The 16,232-nt window shown below is 45.5% G+C and overlaps 1 long non-coding RNA gene across 1 annotated transcript in view; it reads left to right on the top strand.

Annotated features, from left to right (window-relative positions):
- The first annotated feature begins 1,114 nt into the window (after window positions 1-1,114).
- LOC133388550 (uncharacterized) overlaps window positions 1,115-16,232 on the top strand; it is a 33,909-nt gene continuing 18,791 nt past the window's right edge. Inside the window, exon 1 of the long non-coding RNA XR_009763860.1 lies at window positions 1,115-1,196. This is a non-coding gene — a long non-coding RNA (uncharacterized LOC133388550). The remainder of the gene's footprint in view (window positions 1,197-16,232) is intronic.

Genomic DNA, 16,232 nt, shown 5'->3' with positions numbered 1-16,232 from the left:
AACCATGACAATAAATGCAATTTCCAGATTCAGAGGCACTATCCCTATGACTAGCAGATGCTGAGGGCAAACAGCAGTAGACAACTCTTTCCAATTTGCTCTCTGCTTGGAAACTTCCAAGGGGCATCTGTCTGCCCCTGTTGGAGACAGAATACTAGACTGCATGGGCCTTTGGACCAATCCAGCATGAGATGTTCTTAGTGGGGAATGGCACATGTGAGTTTCTCCCGCTTCTGAAATCAGCCATCAGGATCAATCTCGATCATCCCCATCTCAAAAAAAATAAAAATAAAATCAAAACTGGACAAGATGTATGAAAAAGGCAAACAGAATGATCAAGGGTTGGAGTAACTTCCCTACAAGGAAAGGCTAGATTTGCTGGGGCTTCTTATTTTGGAATAAAATATTATTTGCAGTGCAATTCTACCCATTTATTGTGTTCCCTGGGGCTTATTCTCTTGTGTGTTAAGGACTGCAGCCTGAGATTGAAGCCTAAGGTTCATAACATTATGGTAGTGGGCATAAAATGAAATGAGAAATGAAATGAGTCTCTCAGAACACTAGAAATCAGGACCATCTGATAGAATTGATTGGCAGTAGGTTCAGGACAGCCGAAAGAGAAACACTTCTTAACACAACACATCATTAACTTATGGAATTTGCCACCACAGTGACGGCCAATCATTTTAGTTTTCGTTTTTAAGGAGGGCGGTGGCAACTTTGTGAGGACAGGTCTTTCCCTAGCTCTTAGCCATGGGATTTAACCTTCATGTTCAGAGGTGGTGTGTTTCAGAATACCAGATGCTTTGGAAATCTATTGCCTGTTTTTTCATTTAATATGCTGGTAATATCTGGCACTGTAATTTTATTATTTTTATGCTGATAATGTTTCTATTTACACACCTCTCGTGTTATATATATAGAATATATGTATATTCTATTTTTTACGCTTAAAAGCAGGGGTGGCCCTCTAGAAGTTGCTAGATTTCAATTCCCATCATTCCTGACCATTAGCCATGTTGGCAGGGGCTGATGGGAACTGGAGTCCAACATTATCAGGGAAACCACAGGTTCCCCACCTTAGCATTAAAAGTATGATCAGCAAACCAATTAGGGCTTCTTGACCCACAGCTGTAACTTCTCATGACATGGGACGGAGGAAAGCAGCCTCTGCTGAACCTGTGCTGTTTTGAGAGGTAACATTTCTGTCAGAGAGAGAAAAAGCAGTAGCCTTTGTTTTTCTGGGCTCGTTGTGCAGAACTTTCTATATAACCCAAAAGAAGGATTCGTCATTTTGTTCTTGGCTTGTTGCCATTATATCACTTAATTGATTTTTTTCCCCTGGGAGTTTTCCTATTGCCATAGTAACCCTTATCAAATAGCTTTCCACCATCATCTCTGTCGCTTCCAGGGTGCCTTGTCAGGAGAAAGCTCTGCCTCTCCATGGTTTTTCTGGGTAAAGGTTAGCTGGTTTTTCATTTCCCGTTTTTCCTCCAAATTTCCTACTGTGAAGGTTAGGGGTAACATATATCTTATTTTCTTTGAAAAATCAAAATGGTTGGCCAACTCAAGGATTCAGTAGGATGCAGAGACTGAGGGCAGTTTACACTTGCTTGTGGTCAGCAGTGTAGTGGCAAATTCAGAAGTGCAGGGTCCGTTCATGATAATCACAGCCATGCCCCACCTCTTTTGCTGCTGAGTTAAGAATTAGTCCTTGTTAATGCTTTCTTCCATAACAGACATCCCTAGGAGCCAATCAGCATGGAAAGGAGCATGTTAGTTACTGAGAAGAGTCTTCTCAGTGGCTGCCTCACCACCTTTCACTCTGATTGACTCCAATCAGAAGGAAAGGTCAAAGAAGCATGTTAGAAGACTCTTCTCAGTAGCTAACACACTCCCATTTCATGCTGATTGGCTCATAGGATGCTGGAGACATTGGGACCCTGCTCCCAAAAAAGAAAGAATCTAAAGACCCCAGATGACTACATTCCTGCTTGTGGTCCTTTGGGAGTACATGAGACCACTGGCTGACCCATGGTCAGGTCAGGATCAGATTTAGGAACAGGAAATCAAAGTGACTGTCTCAGGCCCCAGATTTGGGGTGCATTGTGCCCAGGATGCATCCATCACAGGCTATCCACACAGAAGGTGAAACTAATAAATAAATAAATAAATAATAGTACAGGCAGTTGGTCTTCACTTGTAAAGTTATCCATACTGACTTGCATAGCCAATGGTGGCTTGGAATGGTACCATTGGGACTGGTAGGGTGGAAGGCAGGGAGACCAACAGTAGGTGGAGCTAAAGCCAATGACAGGCAGAGCCCACTAATTTTAGTTTTGTTCTTATACTCCTCCCTACTAAGTTCTACAAAGGCTTCCTAAGGAGGAAGAAGCTGACAGTGCCAGACCCTGTACTGGCTGTCATTGGGAAGGCAAGTGTCAGCTGGGTGAAGGCAGAGTGAGAGCGGTGAGGCAGTGCCCCATTTCTCCTACTGGAACAGCCTCCACTATGCACAGCCAGCATTGCATTAATGTTTGTTTTGTTTTGTTTTAATTACCAGGAAAATGTAAGGATTTTATAAGTCAGAGGTGGCATGCTTCTGAATACCAGTTGCTGGAAGCTGCAGGAGAAGCGACTGCTCTTGTGCTCAGGTCCTGCTTGCAAGCTTCCCATAGGGCTCTGGTGTGGCCACTGTGAGATCAGGATGCTGGACTAGATGGGCCATTGGCGTGATCCAGCAAGACTCTTCTTGTGTTCTTATGACGGGTAAATCAGGCATGCAAATTGTGCATCTATTTGTAGTTGTGGGTTATAAGTGCAATGTTGTGGGCTACAAATGTGATAAATAATAAGACATTCAAAATTTGAACAAACCAAGGGGGAGCACCAACAACATACCCCATCTGGGGTGGCATTTTCTTTCGAGCTGGTGCTGTGCCAGGAAGCACTTCTGCCAAAGCACCATATGTGTGAACTGGCACCTCCATGAGAGGGGTGTGTGATCATAGGAACACAGGAAGCTGCCTTATACCGAGTGACACCACTGGCCCATTTAGCTCAGTATTGTCAACACCAGCCTTTCCCAACTAGTGGGCCACCAGATGTTGTTGGACCACAACTCCCATCAGCCTCAGTCAGCATTGCCAATGGTCAGGAAAGATGGGAATTGTGGTCCAACAACATCTGGTGGCCCACTAGTTGGGAAAGGCTGGTCTACGCCAACTGGCAGAAGCTCTCCAGAGTTTCAAACCATAGACACTTCCAAGCTCTACCTGGAGATGCTGAGGATTGAACCTGGGACCTTCTGAATGCATAGCAGATGTTCTACCATTGAGCTACACTCCTTCCCAATGCATAATAAGGGTGTATGTTAACAGCGCCAGCCATGAATTATGGCCTGTCAGATGCTAGTCAACCCCTCTGTTTTTGCAGTCAGAGGCAGCAAAACCAGGAGGTATACTGAGCCCCTAGTCATGGCCAGCCCTACCATTAGGCAAAGTGAAGGGACTGCCTCAGGCATCAGATCCTGAGTGGCAGCAGCAATACTGCAAGCCCCCCCCCCCCAGCCATTCTTCTGTGCTGGAGGACAGACTTGTGTGCCTTATGCAGCCCAATGGTGAATGGTGCCCATAGGTGCCCACAAGGTGAAAGGTAGGGAGGTCAACAGGAAATGGATCCAGAGAGTCAATGACAGGCAGAACCAACTAAGGCCCCATCTGAACTATACATATGAAGAGGTATCATCCCACTTTAAACTGTCATGCCTTCCCCCAAGGAATCCTGGGAACTGTAGTTTGTTAAGGGTGCTAAAAGTTGTTAGGAAAACCCTCTTCCCCTCACAGAGATACAGTTCTCAGGATGGTTTAGCAGTTTAATCCCTCTTCCCAGGAACTCTGGGAATTATAGTTCTGTGAGGGGAATAGGAGTTTCTTAACAATTCTCAGCACCCTTCACAAAGTACAATTCTCGGGATTCTTCGGTGGCACCCTATGACTGTTTAAATGTATAGTGAAGATGGGGCCTAATTCTAGTTTTGTTCCAATCTTCTTCCCTGCTGAGTTCTAGAAGAGCAACTCCAAAGCCCAGGAAGAAGAAACTGACAGCCAGTGACACCTCCTGGGCTGGTTGTAAGTAAGAAGGCAGGGAGGTGGGGGATGCCTAAGGCAGAGGGAAGTTGGTGGGGCAGAGCCCCATTTGCCCCAATAGACCAGCTTTCACTCACGCAGCCTGTTTCCTGCCACCTCCAACCTGCTGTCTCAGGTGCAGCAGAGGACCCTGTCCCATCACCAGTGTTGAAGCGAGATTCAATGGCCTGTCCAGTTGAGTTCTCTATGTGGAATGGGGCCCATGTGTCTGCCATTTTGCTTTCACAACAGGCAGGAAAACGCCTTTGACAAGCCTGACCTCTACTGGGCCACCATCCAGGGCTCAACTTGACTTGTTCATCCCCTGCTCTAGTCCATGAAACAAAAATTGAAAGCTATTTTAGTAGGACAAGGACAACATTGTGCAAAGAGAGATATCCCCCTTCTTCTTCCCATTACTTATCCTTGCTTCCCCCCACCCCCCTTTTTTTTAGCAAAGTGGGGGGGAAGACACCAAGGTTTTCATCTTGAAAAGTCATCATTCAGCTTAACAGCAAGAGAACCAAATTGCCAAGTGCTTTGGTTCAGAAATAAGAAAAAAGGGAGGGAGAATCATCCAATGCCAAAACACAGCAAATGTGATTACACAAAGCCAAGAAGACCATAATTAGATCATTACCATGGAAACAACCTAATTACATGGGTAAGGCAGGAAGGCCCGAGTTGTAGATCTGAACAAAATTTTGCTGCTGTTTGACAGGGCAATTGCGTTATGTGGGTTCTTTCCTTTTTTCATCCCTTGCCTTGTATATGATGGAACTTCCTCAGAGACCGTCAAGTGTCTTGAATCAATAATTGTTTAAATGGCACTTCAGAGCAGGGGTGGGGGACCTTTATCAGCCCAAGGGCCACATCTCCTTCTAAGCAACCTGCTGGAGGCCACATGCTAATGGTGGATGGAGCAATGGTTGTAAATGTTACCTCTGTGCAGCAGGCTAGTTTCTACACATACTGACTTCTCTGTCCTCCAGGCAAGCAAGAGGCATTATCAGAGTTCAAGGACACATTCTAGGCTGGTGAAAACACTCCGGGAGCATGCACAGCAGGAGTGTGGCCTAGGGAGAAGAGAGGTGGCTGGGGAGGGACTATGGGCTGGAAAGAGTCCTGAGGGCCAAACAGAGGTCTGGAGGGCCACCCTCAGCTCCTAGGCCTGAGGTTCCCCATTCTTGCTTTTGTGTGAGCATTCAGGGGCTAAAACTGGTCAAGGGCAAGGAGCACACATGCAAACCTGCTGCTCCCAACATCCCTGTGTGCATTACCCAGGCCATTCAGTCTCTGATCTACCCCATATTGACAGAGGAAGGTCTGCCAGGGGCTCTTACTCATGTTTGCTTGAGCATGAGTAGAATGCGTTAGGTGATCGGGTTTATTTATTTATTTATTACATTTATACCCCTCCTTTCTTTTCATGATAGAAACCCAAGGCACCTTACATATGGTTCCCAGGTGGTCTCCCATCCAGGCACTGACCAGATTTGACCCTGCTTAGCTTCAGCAAGGACCTGGCCTCATGTGCCTTCAGACCAGAGCTGGGTTCCTTCCTTTATTGCTGGGAAATGATTAGGGTCCTACTTTATCACTGGGATATACCTCTTTCCTATCCACTGATTCACCATTCATGTCTGGAGGCAAAGGCTTGCACAGTCTAAAATGGCCCAGAATTCTGAGTTCTATAGCATGTATCCATTTGAAGGGTGGAGTTTTTTTGGTCTATGTTTTTGTTTACCGAATCTCCATTATTTTGGTATGTAAATACAAATGCAAATGGTGTGCAGATGGGATTGCCCAGCCCACACTCTTCCATGGGCTTTTGTACCTTTAAGAGTTACATATAAGGGGAAGTCACTGTTCCATACACTCTCTCTTCACACACAATACACACACACACACACAGTCACTACAGGCAAATAGACTTCTATTCCAAGGACCTCTCAAGCGTACAGAGTTCAACCTACAGCACTGCCTAAAACTGCTGGGCTCGAGCCCATGACTCTCCCATCTGACCAGCTCTATGCTCTGCTCCCTGCCTGACTCCAGTATGATAAGTTTTGAATCTCAAAGTTTACAATCTTAATTGTGTTTGTTATGGATAAGGATGGATTCAGAATTTTTCTAGAAGTTTGATTTTGGTGAGGTATCGTATCACTACATCTGAATATGAACTGCCCGCAGGATTTCTTGGTATGGATGTAATGCTGATGTTACTGGTATTGGATATGAATTGACCTGTTGGGATGTTTTATGCTCTTTTAATCTTTGGATATGTTTTAACTGAACTGCTAAATTGTTGAACTGTCAATATAGTGTATGACATTTTTATTATGCTAAGTGGCTGCTATTGTATTTAAATGGCTGGTTTTCTGTGACCTGCTTTGAGCACAATGTATTTGTGGAAATGGTAGTATATAAATAAACTATGACTATTGCTAAACTGGCTATGACTTAAATGCAAAAACTGCAGTGCTAAAATAGCTATAAATAAGGCTGAGCAAAATTGGCCCTACCATCCATTCACAGGTGACAAATTCGGGGCAGCCATTTTGGTTACTTTCCCAAGGGAGAGGGGAAAGTTTGTGAAAGTTTCAAGATGATGCTTACCGTTGCGCATTGGTGATTTCTTAACTTCCTGTCCCCTGCGGTGTTGTTACTCTCTGAAAAGAGAACATCAAAAATAGAAAGCATGTTAGGAAGCTGCTACCACAAAATGTTGAGTGTCAGGCCCGGTGCCAGCAAGCGGCCAGGTTGGGCACTGGCTGAGGGCCTCTGTGGTTGAGATGGGCCCCTAATGCTATAGCTAGGCAGATGTAGTTCCTGTCCCATGATTAGGATGGGGGAGAATATCCGTTAAATCAGACTTAGTACTGGATTTTGACTGAATCAGACAGTCCGCTGTCTTTTTGGGCCGGCACTGATTTCTTGCGGTGGGCCGCAGTTGTAATCGGCACGGCTTTTTCCCCAATCCCCCCCCCCAATTTTACATCATTATTTTTGTAATTACAATTGCTATTATACATTAACTTCCACAGATTTGTTGTTGTTGTTATGTTCCTTCAAGTCAATTATGACTTATGGCGACCCTATGAATTAGTGACCTCCAAGAGCATCTGTCATGAACTACCCTGTTCAGATCTCGTAAGTGCAGGTCTGTGGCTTCCTTTATGGAATCAATCCATCTTTTGTTTGGCCTTCCTCTTTTTCTACTCCCTTCTGTTTTTCCCAGCATTATTGTCTTTTCTAGTGAGTCATGTCTTATCATGATGTGTCCAAAGAATGATAACCTCAGTTTCATCATTTATGTTAAAATTTACATAATTTTTTTCACCACCACAAAAAAAACCCATAGTAGATCAAATCGGCAAGTGAAAAAACAAGTGGGAACAAAAAAAAGGCAGACCGGGATTGAATGATGGACTATCAGAATACAAGCGGATTGGAACTAGGTAGCGAACCCCATCCCTACCCGTGATCCACACTAACATCAGGTCACAGAGTGTGCACCTGACGCTGGCATGGATCACGGAGAGGGAGCCACCCTCCCAAGCAATATCCTGCCACTGGAGGCTGTCCAAGGCACTTCCCCTTTCAACATGTCAGTACACTGACACATGCTGGCACACTGACATGTCCAAGCCTATGTAAGCCCCTGGCGGTGACCAGCTGTAGTGCCTTCGTGGGCCCACTGTAGTCTGGTGCAGAGCCTGTTGAGTGTCTCCAGAACACTGTGGGATTTCCAGGCTCTACCAAAACATTTCCAATCCCCCCTTTCTTTAAATTTCTCCACCAAAAGCTTTGTCTAAGCACCACTAAATAGGAGCATAGGAAACTGCCTTATTTTCAGATCATTGTTCAATCTAGCTCAGTATTATCTACACTATTAGCAGCAACTTCTTCAGGGTTTCAGGGAGGAGTCTCTCCCAACACTTCCTAGAGATGCCAGGGATTGGACTTTGAAACTTCTACATGCAAGGCACGTGCTCTACCTCTGAGCTACCACCCAGCTCCACAATAAAACAACTAAAACTAGAGGTGAGCAAGCTAGCCACTGTTCACAGTGGATTGTCTTGGAAATAAGCTGAGCCACTCTCCCCAAATTGGGAAGAAGTTAGCCATTTCCAAGCCAGCAGCACATTGGCTTCGCCTATCACCCCCCAACCCCTTCCTTCTAATCGAGCCCCTTCACACCTTCCCAGCAGTAGCAAGCCCTCAAGGAGGAGGAAGAAGGGAGATGCCTGGGGTGATTTCTTGCCCAATCATAGAGTTGGAAGGGGCCTATAAGGCCATTGAGTCCAACCCCCCACTCAGTGCAGGAATCCAACTTAAAGCAGACCTGAGAGGTGGCTCTCTGGCTGCCTCTTGAAAGCCTCCAGTGTTGGAGAGCCCACCGACTCCCTAGATAATTGCGTCCATTATCGTTCTACTCTAACAGTTAGGACATTTGTCCTGATGTTCAGCCAAAATCTGGCTTCCCATAACTTGAGCCCATTATTTTATTTATTTATTTATTTATTAGGCTTATATCCCGCCCGACTAGTGATAGCTCTCTGGGCGGTGAACAGCAGAAAAATACAATAAATACAATAAGAAAAACAATACAGTGCAAAAATCCAATTAAGTTATATTAAGTTAAAAAATACAGTTAAAATGCTTTGGGAAAGAGGAAGGTTTTAACTTGGCGCCAAAAAGATGACAATGTCGGCACCAAGCGGACCTCCTCGGGGAGACTATTCCACAATTCGGGGGCCACCACTGAGAAGGCCCTAGATCTTGTCACAACCCTCCAGGCCTCAGTGTGAGTTGGAACCCGGAGGAGGGCCATGTCTTGCACTCTGGGATGATCGAGAAGAGATCCTGGCCCTCCTCTGTGTGACAATCTTTCAAATAGTTGATGAGTACTATCATATCTCCCCTCAGTTCATTCAGTATCATTCCCAGTTCTTTCAGTCTCTCCTCACAGGGCTTTGTTTCCAGTCCCCTGATCACCCTCATTGCCCTCTCCTGAACCTGTTCCAGTTTGTCTGCATCTTTCTTAAAGTGCAGCATCCAGAACTGTATGCAGTACTCAAGATGAGGCCTAACCAGTGCCAAATAGAGGGGAAATTATGCATCCAAAAATAGCCCAAGGAAATGTATTTTTCCCTAAGGGCTACTGACATTGGAGTAGCCCTTAGGAAAATGAAAGTTCCCAGGGGTTACTGTGGCCTGGCCCAATACACTGCCATGCAGGATAGTAGGTACAGGAGCGAACAGGGGGACTTGCCCTCCTTTACTCTCTCAGTGGCTTGCCACCTCTGGCATGCCACTGCTGGCAATGCTAGTAATGGGATAAGGGGAAAGAGTTTAAGGGAGCCGGATGGATCAAAGTGGGTGGGGTAGGGGTTGGATGGATATAAGGGTCATTAGGAAGGGCTGTAGCTCAGTGGTAGAGCGGATGCGTTGCATGCAGAAGGCCCCAGGTTCAATCCCTGGCACCTACAGGTAGGGCTGGGAGAGACTCTCTGCCTGAAACCTTGGAGAGCTGCCGCCGGTCTCCGAAGACAATGCTGCAATAGTATTGCCTGAATTTCTATAAGTCAGTTTCTTATGAACCATTCGCGTGACTTTCTCTAGCTTGGATTAGAATCCAAGGGGTGCTAATACTCACTGCTTCTTTAAGGTGAGCATTACATGACAGAGCTTGGAAACGTTACTTTTTTGAACTACAACTCGCATCAGCCCAATCCAGTGGCCATGCTGGCTGGGGCTGATGGGGTTGTAGTTCAAAAAAGTAACTTTTCCAAGCTCTGCATGACCATACATTAAGGTGAAGCATTTGGGGAAGGTGTGTAACTCAGTGGTAGAGCATCTGCCTTGCATGCAGAAGGTCCCAGCTCCAACCCCTGGTATCTTCAGGTAGGGCTGGAAGAGACCCCTGTCTGAAAACCTGGAGAGCCGCTACCCATTGATGTAGGCAATACTGAGCAAGATGGACTACAAGTATGACTCAGTACAAGGCAGCTTCCTGCATTCCTATGTATCCGCCTGTGAAATGTGTAATTCTGAGTTGGGAAATACAAGTTCTGGTGGCATCTGCAAATCCTAACCTATAAAGTTAACTCACTCGTATTTGGGAGATGGAGTGCACCGTTTGGGTGACCCTCACAGTAAACAAGGAGGGGGCCGTGGCTAATAATGGCCGGCTGCTGCACATACACATGGCAAACAGGAGCACATATGCATGCATTGCACACTTGTTGAATGAGGCCCACAAAGTTTGTTTATTTATTTATTTATTTATTTATTTATTTATTTATTTATGTATTGTATTGTATTGTATTGTATTGTATTGTATTGTATTGTATTTGTATACCACCCCATAGCCAAAGCTGTCTGGGTGGTTTACAGTAACTAAAAACATTAAAAACAAATATAGAAATTTAAAACACATATTTTTAAAAACAATTTAAAACACAATTTAAAAAATTGAAAACAATTTAAAAACACATGCTAAAATGCCTGGGAGAAGAGGAAAGTCTTGACCTGGCGCCGAAAAGATAACAGTGATGGTGCCAGGTGCACCTCGTCAGGGAGATCATTCCATAATTTGGGGGCCGCCACTGAGAAGACCCTCTCCCTTGTTGCCTCCCTCCGAGCTTCCCTCAGAGTAGGCACCCGGAGGAGGGCCTTAGATGTTGAGCATAGTGTATGGGTGGGTTTGTATCGGGAGAGGCATTCCATCAGGTATTGTGGTCCCAAGCCATGTAAGGCTTTATAGGTTAAAACCAGCACCTTGAATCGAGCTCAGGCAGCCAATGCAAGCAGGCCAGAATCAGTTTTATATGTTCGGACCGTCTGGTCCCTGTTACCAATCTGGCCGCTGCATTTTGCACAAGCTGCAGTTTCCGAACCATTTTCAAAGGCAGCCCCATGTAGAGTGCATTGCAGCAATCTAATTTGGAGGTTACCAGAGCATGGACAACTGAAGCCAGGTTATCCCTGCCCAGATAGGGGCGTAGCTGGGCCACCAGCCGAAGTTGGTAGAAGGCACTCTGTGCCACCGAGGCTACCTGAGCCTCAAGTGACAGAGATGGTTCTAGGAGAACCCCTAAGCTACGAACCTGCTCCTTCAGGAGGAGTGCAACCCCATCCAGGACAGGTTGGACATCCACCATCTGGTCAGAAGAACCACCCACTAGCAGCATCTCAGTCTTGTCTGGATTGAGCCTCAGTTTATTAGCCCTCATCCAGTCCATTGTCTCAGCCAGGCACCGGTTCAGCACATTGACAGCCTCACCTGAAGAAGATGAAAAGGAGAAATAGAGCTGCGTGTCCTCAACGTACTGATGGCAACGCACTCCAAAGCTCTGGATGACCGAACCCAACGGTTTCATGTAGATGTTGAACAGCATGGGGGACAGAACTGACCCCTGTTGAACCCTATACTGGGGAATCCAGGGTGCCAAGCAATGTTCCCCAAGCACCACCTTCTGGAACCGACCTGCCAAGTAGGAGTGGAACCACCGCCATGTATTCCGTCCCACTCCCAACTCAGCCAGTCTTCCCAGAAGGATACCATGGTCGATGGTATTGAAAGGCGCTGAGAGATCAAGAGAATCAACATGGTTTTCCCACACTAAAGAGGACATTTTCACCCATGTGAAGCAATGTTCAGACAGATCAATCTGACAACCGGCAACAGCTGTAGCTTGTTCAATCCATATCCTGTAGATGGTAACTGGTTTGAAATATAGGTGTGTTTTTAGCACAGCAGTGTTGGTGATTTGAAGGGGGTGGAAAGTAGAACAGGGAGCATCAGAACTAGGATTGTGCAGACAGGTTTTGCATGCTGAGCAAAACTGGAACATTCAGGCTTTTGCTGACTCCATGGAAAGGCTGAAAGTCAGGTTTGGCCAATGAGCTTTCTGTACTGAATGTAAAACATCTGTGGAAAATGACTTGTTTTGCAGGGGAAAACAATGGGGCAAACCCCACTAAATAGTGCCTTTTATATCATCTGTATTTCAGCAGACCAGAAGAGCTGCCTTGCTGAAATTATGTGTCAGAACTCACTAGCCCGGGGTCACCAACATGGACCCATGGGTTCAATGATGTTAAGGGTGCTGGAAATCATAGCTGTGTGAGGGGTCACCTAACAACTCTCATTAATGAACTACAGTTCCCAGGATGCTTTGGGGAAAGCCATGACTGTTGAAAGTGGCATAAGACTGCTTTAAACTTGTGGTGTCAATGTGACCTTAATAACATTTGTTTTAAATGTTTTATTAGCTTTATCTTTGTTGTTATGCATATTTGTTTTTAATCGGTTTGTGTATTTTAGTCGTGTTTTGTACAGTAGGGCCTCGCTTTAAGGCGTTCTGCTGATGCGGCAGCTTTCATTTTTAATTTAAAAGCTTTTTTTTCTCTTTTGCGACGTTTTGTGCCGTGGCCCATTAAAATCAATGGGGTTCTGCTTTATGGCATTTTCCGCTTTACGGCAGGGGTCTGGAATGGAACCCACCGTATAAGCAGGGCCCTACTGTATAGAATTGGACTTGTACACTGCTTGGTGAATTTTCTAAACAAATAAATAGCCCATTCATTGCATTGTCCCCCATCAATGGCTAGGCCACAGCTAAGATGAGAGAGGCATCACTCCAATTCACTTCCCAGTGAGTTTTAGGCTGAACCATAAATGGAACCTGTCCACAAAAGGAAAGCAAGGGGCAAGGAGTGATGAAGAATAAGAAGAAAGTGTGCTAAAAGTAAGAGACCAATTTGACATGCTTTCCTTTTAAAATAACCTTCATTGCTTCCATCTCCAGGCATGACTTCCACACAGTAATATTTGGGCATCCTATTTGATAATATGCTTCATATTGATTTTTCTCCCATACTCTCTGCTGACTGTACATTCTGAAGAAAGCATTGACCTGAAAGTCAAGGTTAAGTTCATGTTTCCTGAGTCGACAAAGCCGAGGGAGAAGGCTGGGAGAGAGGGCACATTTATCCTATGAGATAATCAAGAAAATATGAAAACAAAAACATTTCTCTGCATAGGTCATTGTTAAAGGGGGGGGGAGGAATCTGTGTTCAGGGTGGGGGAAGCAGTACTAGAGCAGAATTGTATTTTTGCCCAAACCTACATTATGACACATCAGAAATTGGCAGAGAGGCAGAAAATAAACTTTGAAGTTTGACATTTATTTTTTACTCTTTTTTTTGCTGTGCACCATTCTATCAAAAGCAGGAATCAGGCTCCAAAGGACCAAACTAGACCAAATATTAAATGTGTGTATGTGTGTTCAGTAACTGGTGTGTGTGGGGGAGTAGGTAGAGATTAGGATAGGGACCCCCCTCTCTCTTCCCCCTCCCCCCCTCTCTCTCACTCACTCACTCACTCACACACACACACACACACACACACACACACACACACACACACACACACACACACGCTACTAATTGCTCCAGGAAAGAAGATCCCTTTGTTTGTTTGTTTGTTTGTTTGACTGATTGGTCAATTTGTTGCTTGTTACCTGAAGGTCTCCAAGTGACTTACAACAGTCTTAAAAACAAAAACATCATACTATAAAAAGAAAACAATAGAGCAACAACAGCCACAGGAAGCTTTGCATCATACTAATAAAAGACATCATCTCAATCTATCAAATGCCTGGGGGGGGGAAGGTAAGTCTTTACCTGGCACTGAAAAGATCTCAGTGAAGGTGCCAGGTGGACCTCATTGGGGAGTGTGTTCCACAGATGGGGAGCCATAACTGAAAAGGACTTCCCCCTTGTCATCACTCTCTGAGCCTCCCTCAGAGAGGGGACCTGGAGAAGGGCCTCAGAAGAAGATTTGAGGGTCTGGGTAGCTTCATATGGGGCATTCCATTGGCACCAATGGACAGGGACAGTCTAGGAACAATTCACCTACCTACACTGCAAAACTGAGGAAGAACAACTGACTTACCTACACAGCCTACTGTACAGATGGACAAGTGGAAAAGCAGGTTCCACTGTGTACCCAGAGGTGACTAGTGTGGCATACCTGTTGATCCCAGAGCATACACACACTCACCAAAAAGCTCCATCCCCTGGGTAATGGGACCACTGTGATGCCCCTGTAAACGTAATACTGTAAATATGGTAGGTGCGGGTTTATTAGGGTATATGTGGTAAGTAGACTGAGTGACGGGGGGTACATGGGTTGGAATGTTGATGAGTGTTGTATGATGATTGGCTGAGCGCCTGGGTGTCTGAAGGTATAAATGAGAGGATGACAGTTTTGAGGGGAGTGCTGAGAGGAGTTTTTTGAGAGGGTAGTGGTTGGTTCTGGGTTTTGGAGGGGTGGGTTGGATTTAGGTGGGTAGTAAGGCAGGTTATTTATGACTAAGAAATATAAAGAGTAACACATCTTATGAAACCGCATGCATGTTGACTGAACCTTTAAGTAATCTTGTTATTCACTGTGTAAATAAACCAATAGTTCTGGGTTTACCAAAATGCCTGATCCTTGGCTGGGGATATCACAGACCAGATGGGTGGGCAGGGAATATACCTAGGTTGGGAAACAGTATTAATAGTGGCAGCAGTGAAGAGATAGTGTAACATCAGGAGGTATCCAAAACAACCCAGGGCTGTAATCTTTATAGGCATAAAGATACAGGGGGGTTGAGGCCTGTAACTCTGGCTCGGCACCAGACACAGCGTAGCAATATGCCAGGAGGAGACTAAGGCACAGTCTCAAGGCAATATTGTTTACAGAGAGTGTCAGGTGGTGGTGCCTAGCAGTGGGATCTTGAGAGATCTGTGCTAGGGCCAGTGAGAGAATCGTTCAGACACCAGGACACTGATGTGGGATCGTGACAGGGTGGTGACCACGGGTGGGGTCCTGACAACCATATGCAGAGGTTGTTTTCCTGATCTCAGAATTGGAGCTGTGCCTAAGGTTGGCCCAGGAACTGCAGCTAGCGCAAAATGCAGAGGTTCAACTAGTTTGGGGGGCAGATTATCACTATCATGTTGCGCCGCTGCTGAAATAATTGCGCTGGCTGCCAATTAGCTTCCGAGCTAAATTTATGTGCTGGTACTGCTGTACAGAGCCCTAAACAGCTTGGGATCAGGATACCTAAAATATCATCTCATCCTATATATGCCCAAATGATCACTGTGCTCTGCAGGAAATGATATCTTGCAGATTAGGCCTGTGCACTGGATTCTTCAGCCAAGGCCTGAGCCAAATCAGGCCTGTTCAGAGCCTAATCTCTCTCTCTCGGGTCCCTGTACAGAAGGCAGGTGAACGTGTAACAAATAATGTCTTCCACTTGGATGTTGGCCACAGATACAAACTCATAGTTATTCTTCCAAGATTGTTTATTTGAGCTAACAATCCTTGCCTACTACACCAATAAGGTATACCCAGATGTTTAAACCACACACCCCTTGCTGATTAATTGGGGTTACCTCACAAATTCTCGATAGAACCATGAATGCCATCAGACAGAGAAACTGTCCCTGCTGTTGTTTACACAGTCACGTGCTGGGGTCAGTGGTGTCACTAGGAGGGTGTGGGGGGTGCGGACCGCACCAGGTGACACCATCAGAGGGGGTGACTCTCAGCTTTAATTAAAAAAAATTAAGTTTCTAGGTGGTCCGGTTCTCGAAATATACATAAAAACATCAGCCGCCCCCCAGTGGCGTCACTAGGGGGTGCGGGGGGTGCGAACCACACCAGGTGACACCATCAGAGGGGGTGATTCTCAGCTTTAATTTAAAAAAAAAATTTTTTCTAGGTGGTCCGGTTCTCAAGATATACATAAAAACATCAGCCGCCCCCGTTAAATCTTTTTTTAAACTACTGTATAGCACTTCGTAGCTTTAACCCCGCCCGTTCAGGATTGCAACCAATCAGTGAAGTGTTTGTTTGACCTGTGGCAGTGTCTAGTAAACCTCATTGCAAGGCCAGAAAATGGTGGTTCCCCCCCCCCCGTTTATCTGAAAATCTCATAAATTGGGTAAGTATATATATTTCAGTTTTCCCCCCTCTTGTGTGTAGGAGTCAGATCCTGGGCAGTGTTTTCAAAACCTTCCCAATACTTGCTTTTGTGG

This window comes from Rhineura floridana, chromosome 7, assembly GCF_030035675.1.
Source record: "Rhineura floridana isolate rRhiFlo1 chromosome 7, rRhiFlo1.hap2, whole genome shotgun sequence".
NCBI classification, from domain to species: Eukaryota; Metazoa; Chordata; class Lepidosauria; order Squamata; family Rhineuridae; genus Rhineura; species Rhineura floridana.
Note: the sequence above shows the minus strand (reverse complement) of the source record. Positions and strands in the feature narration are given on the sequence as shown.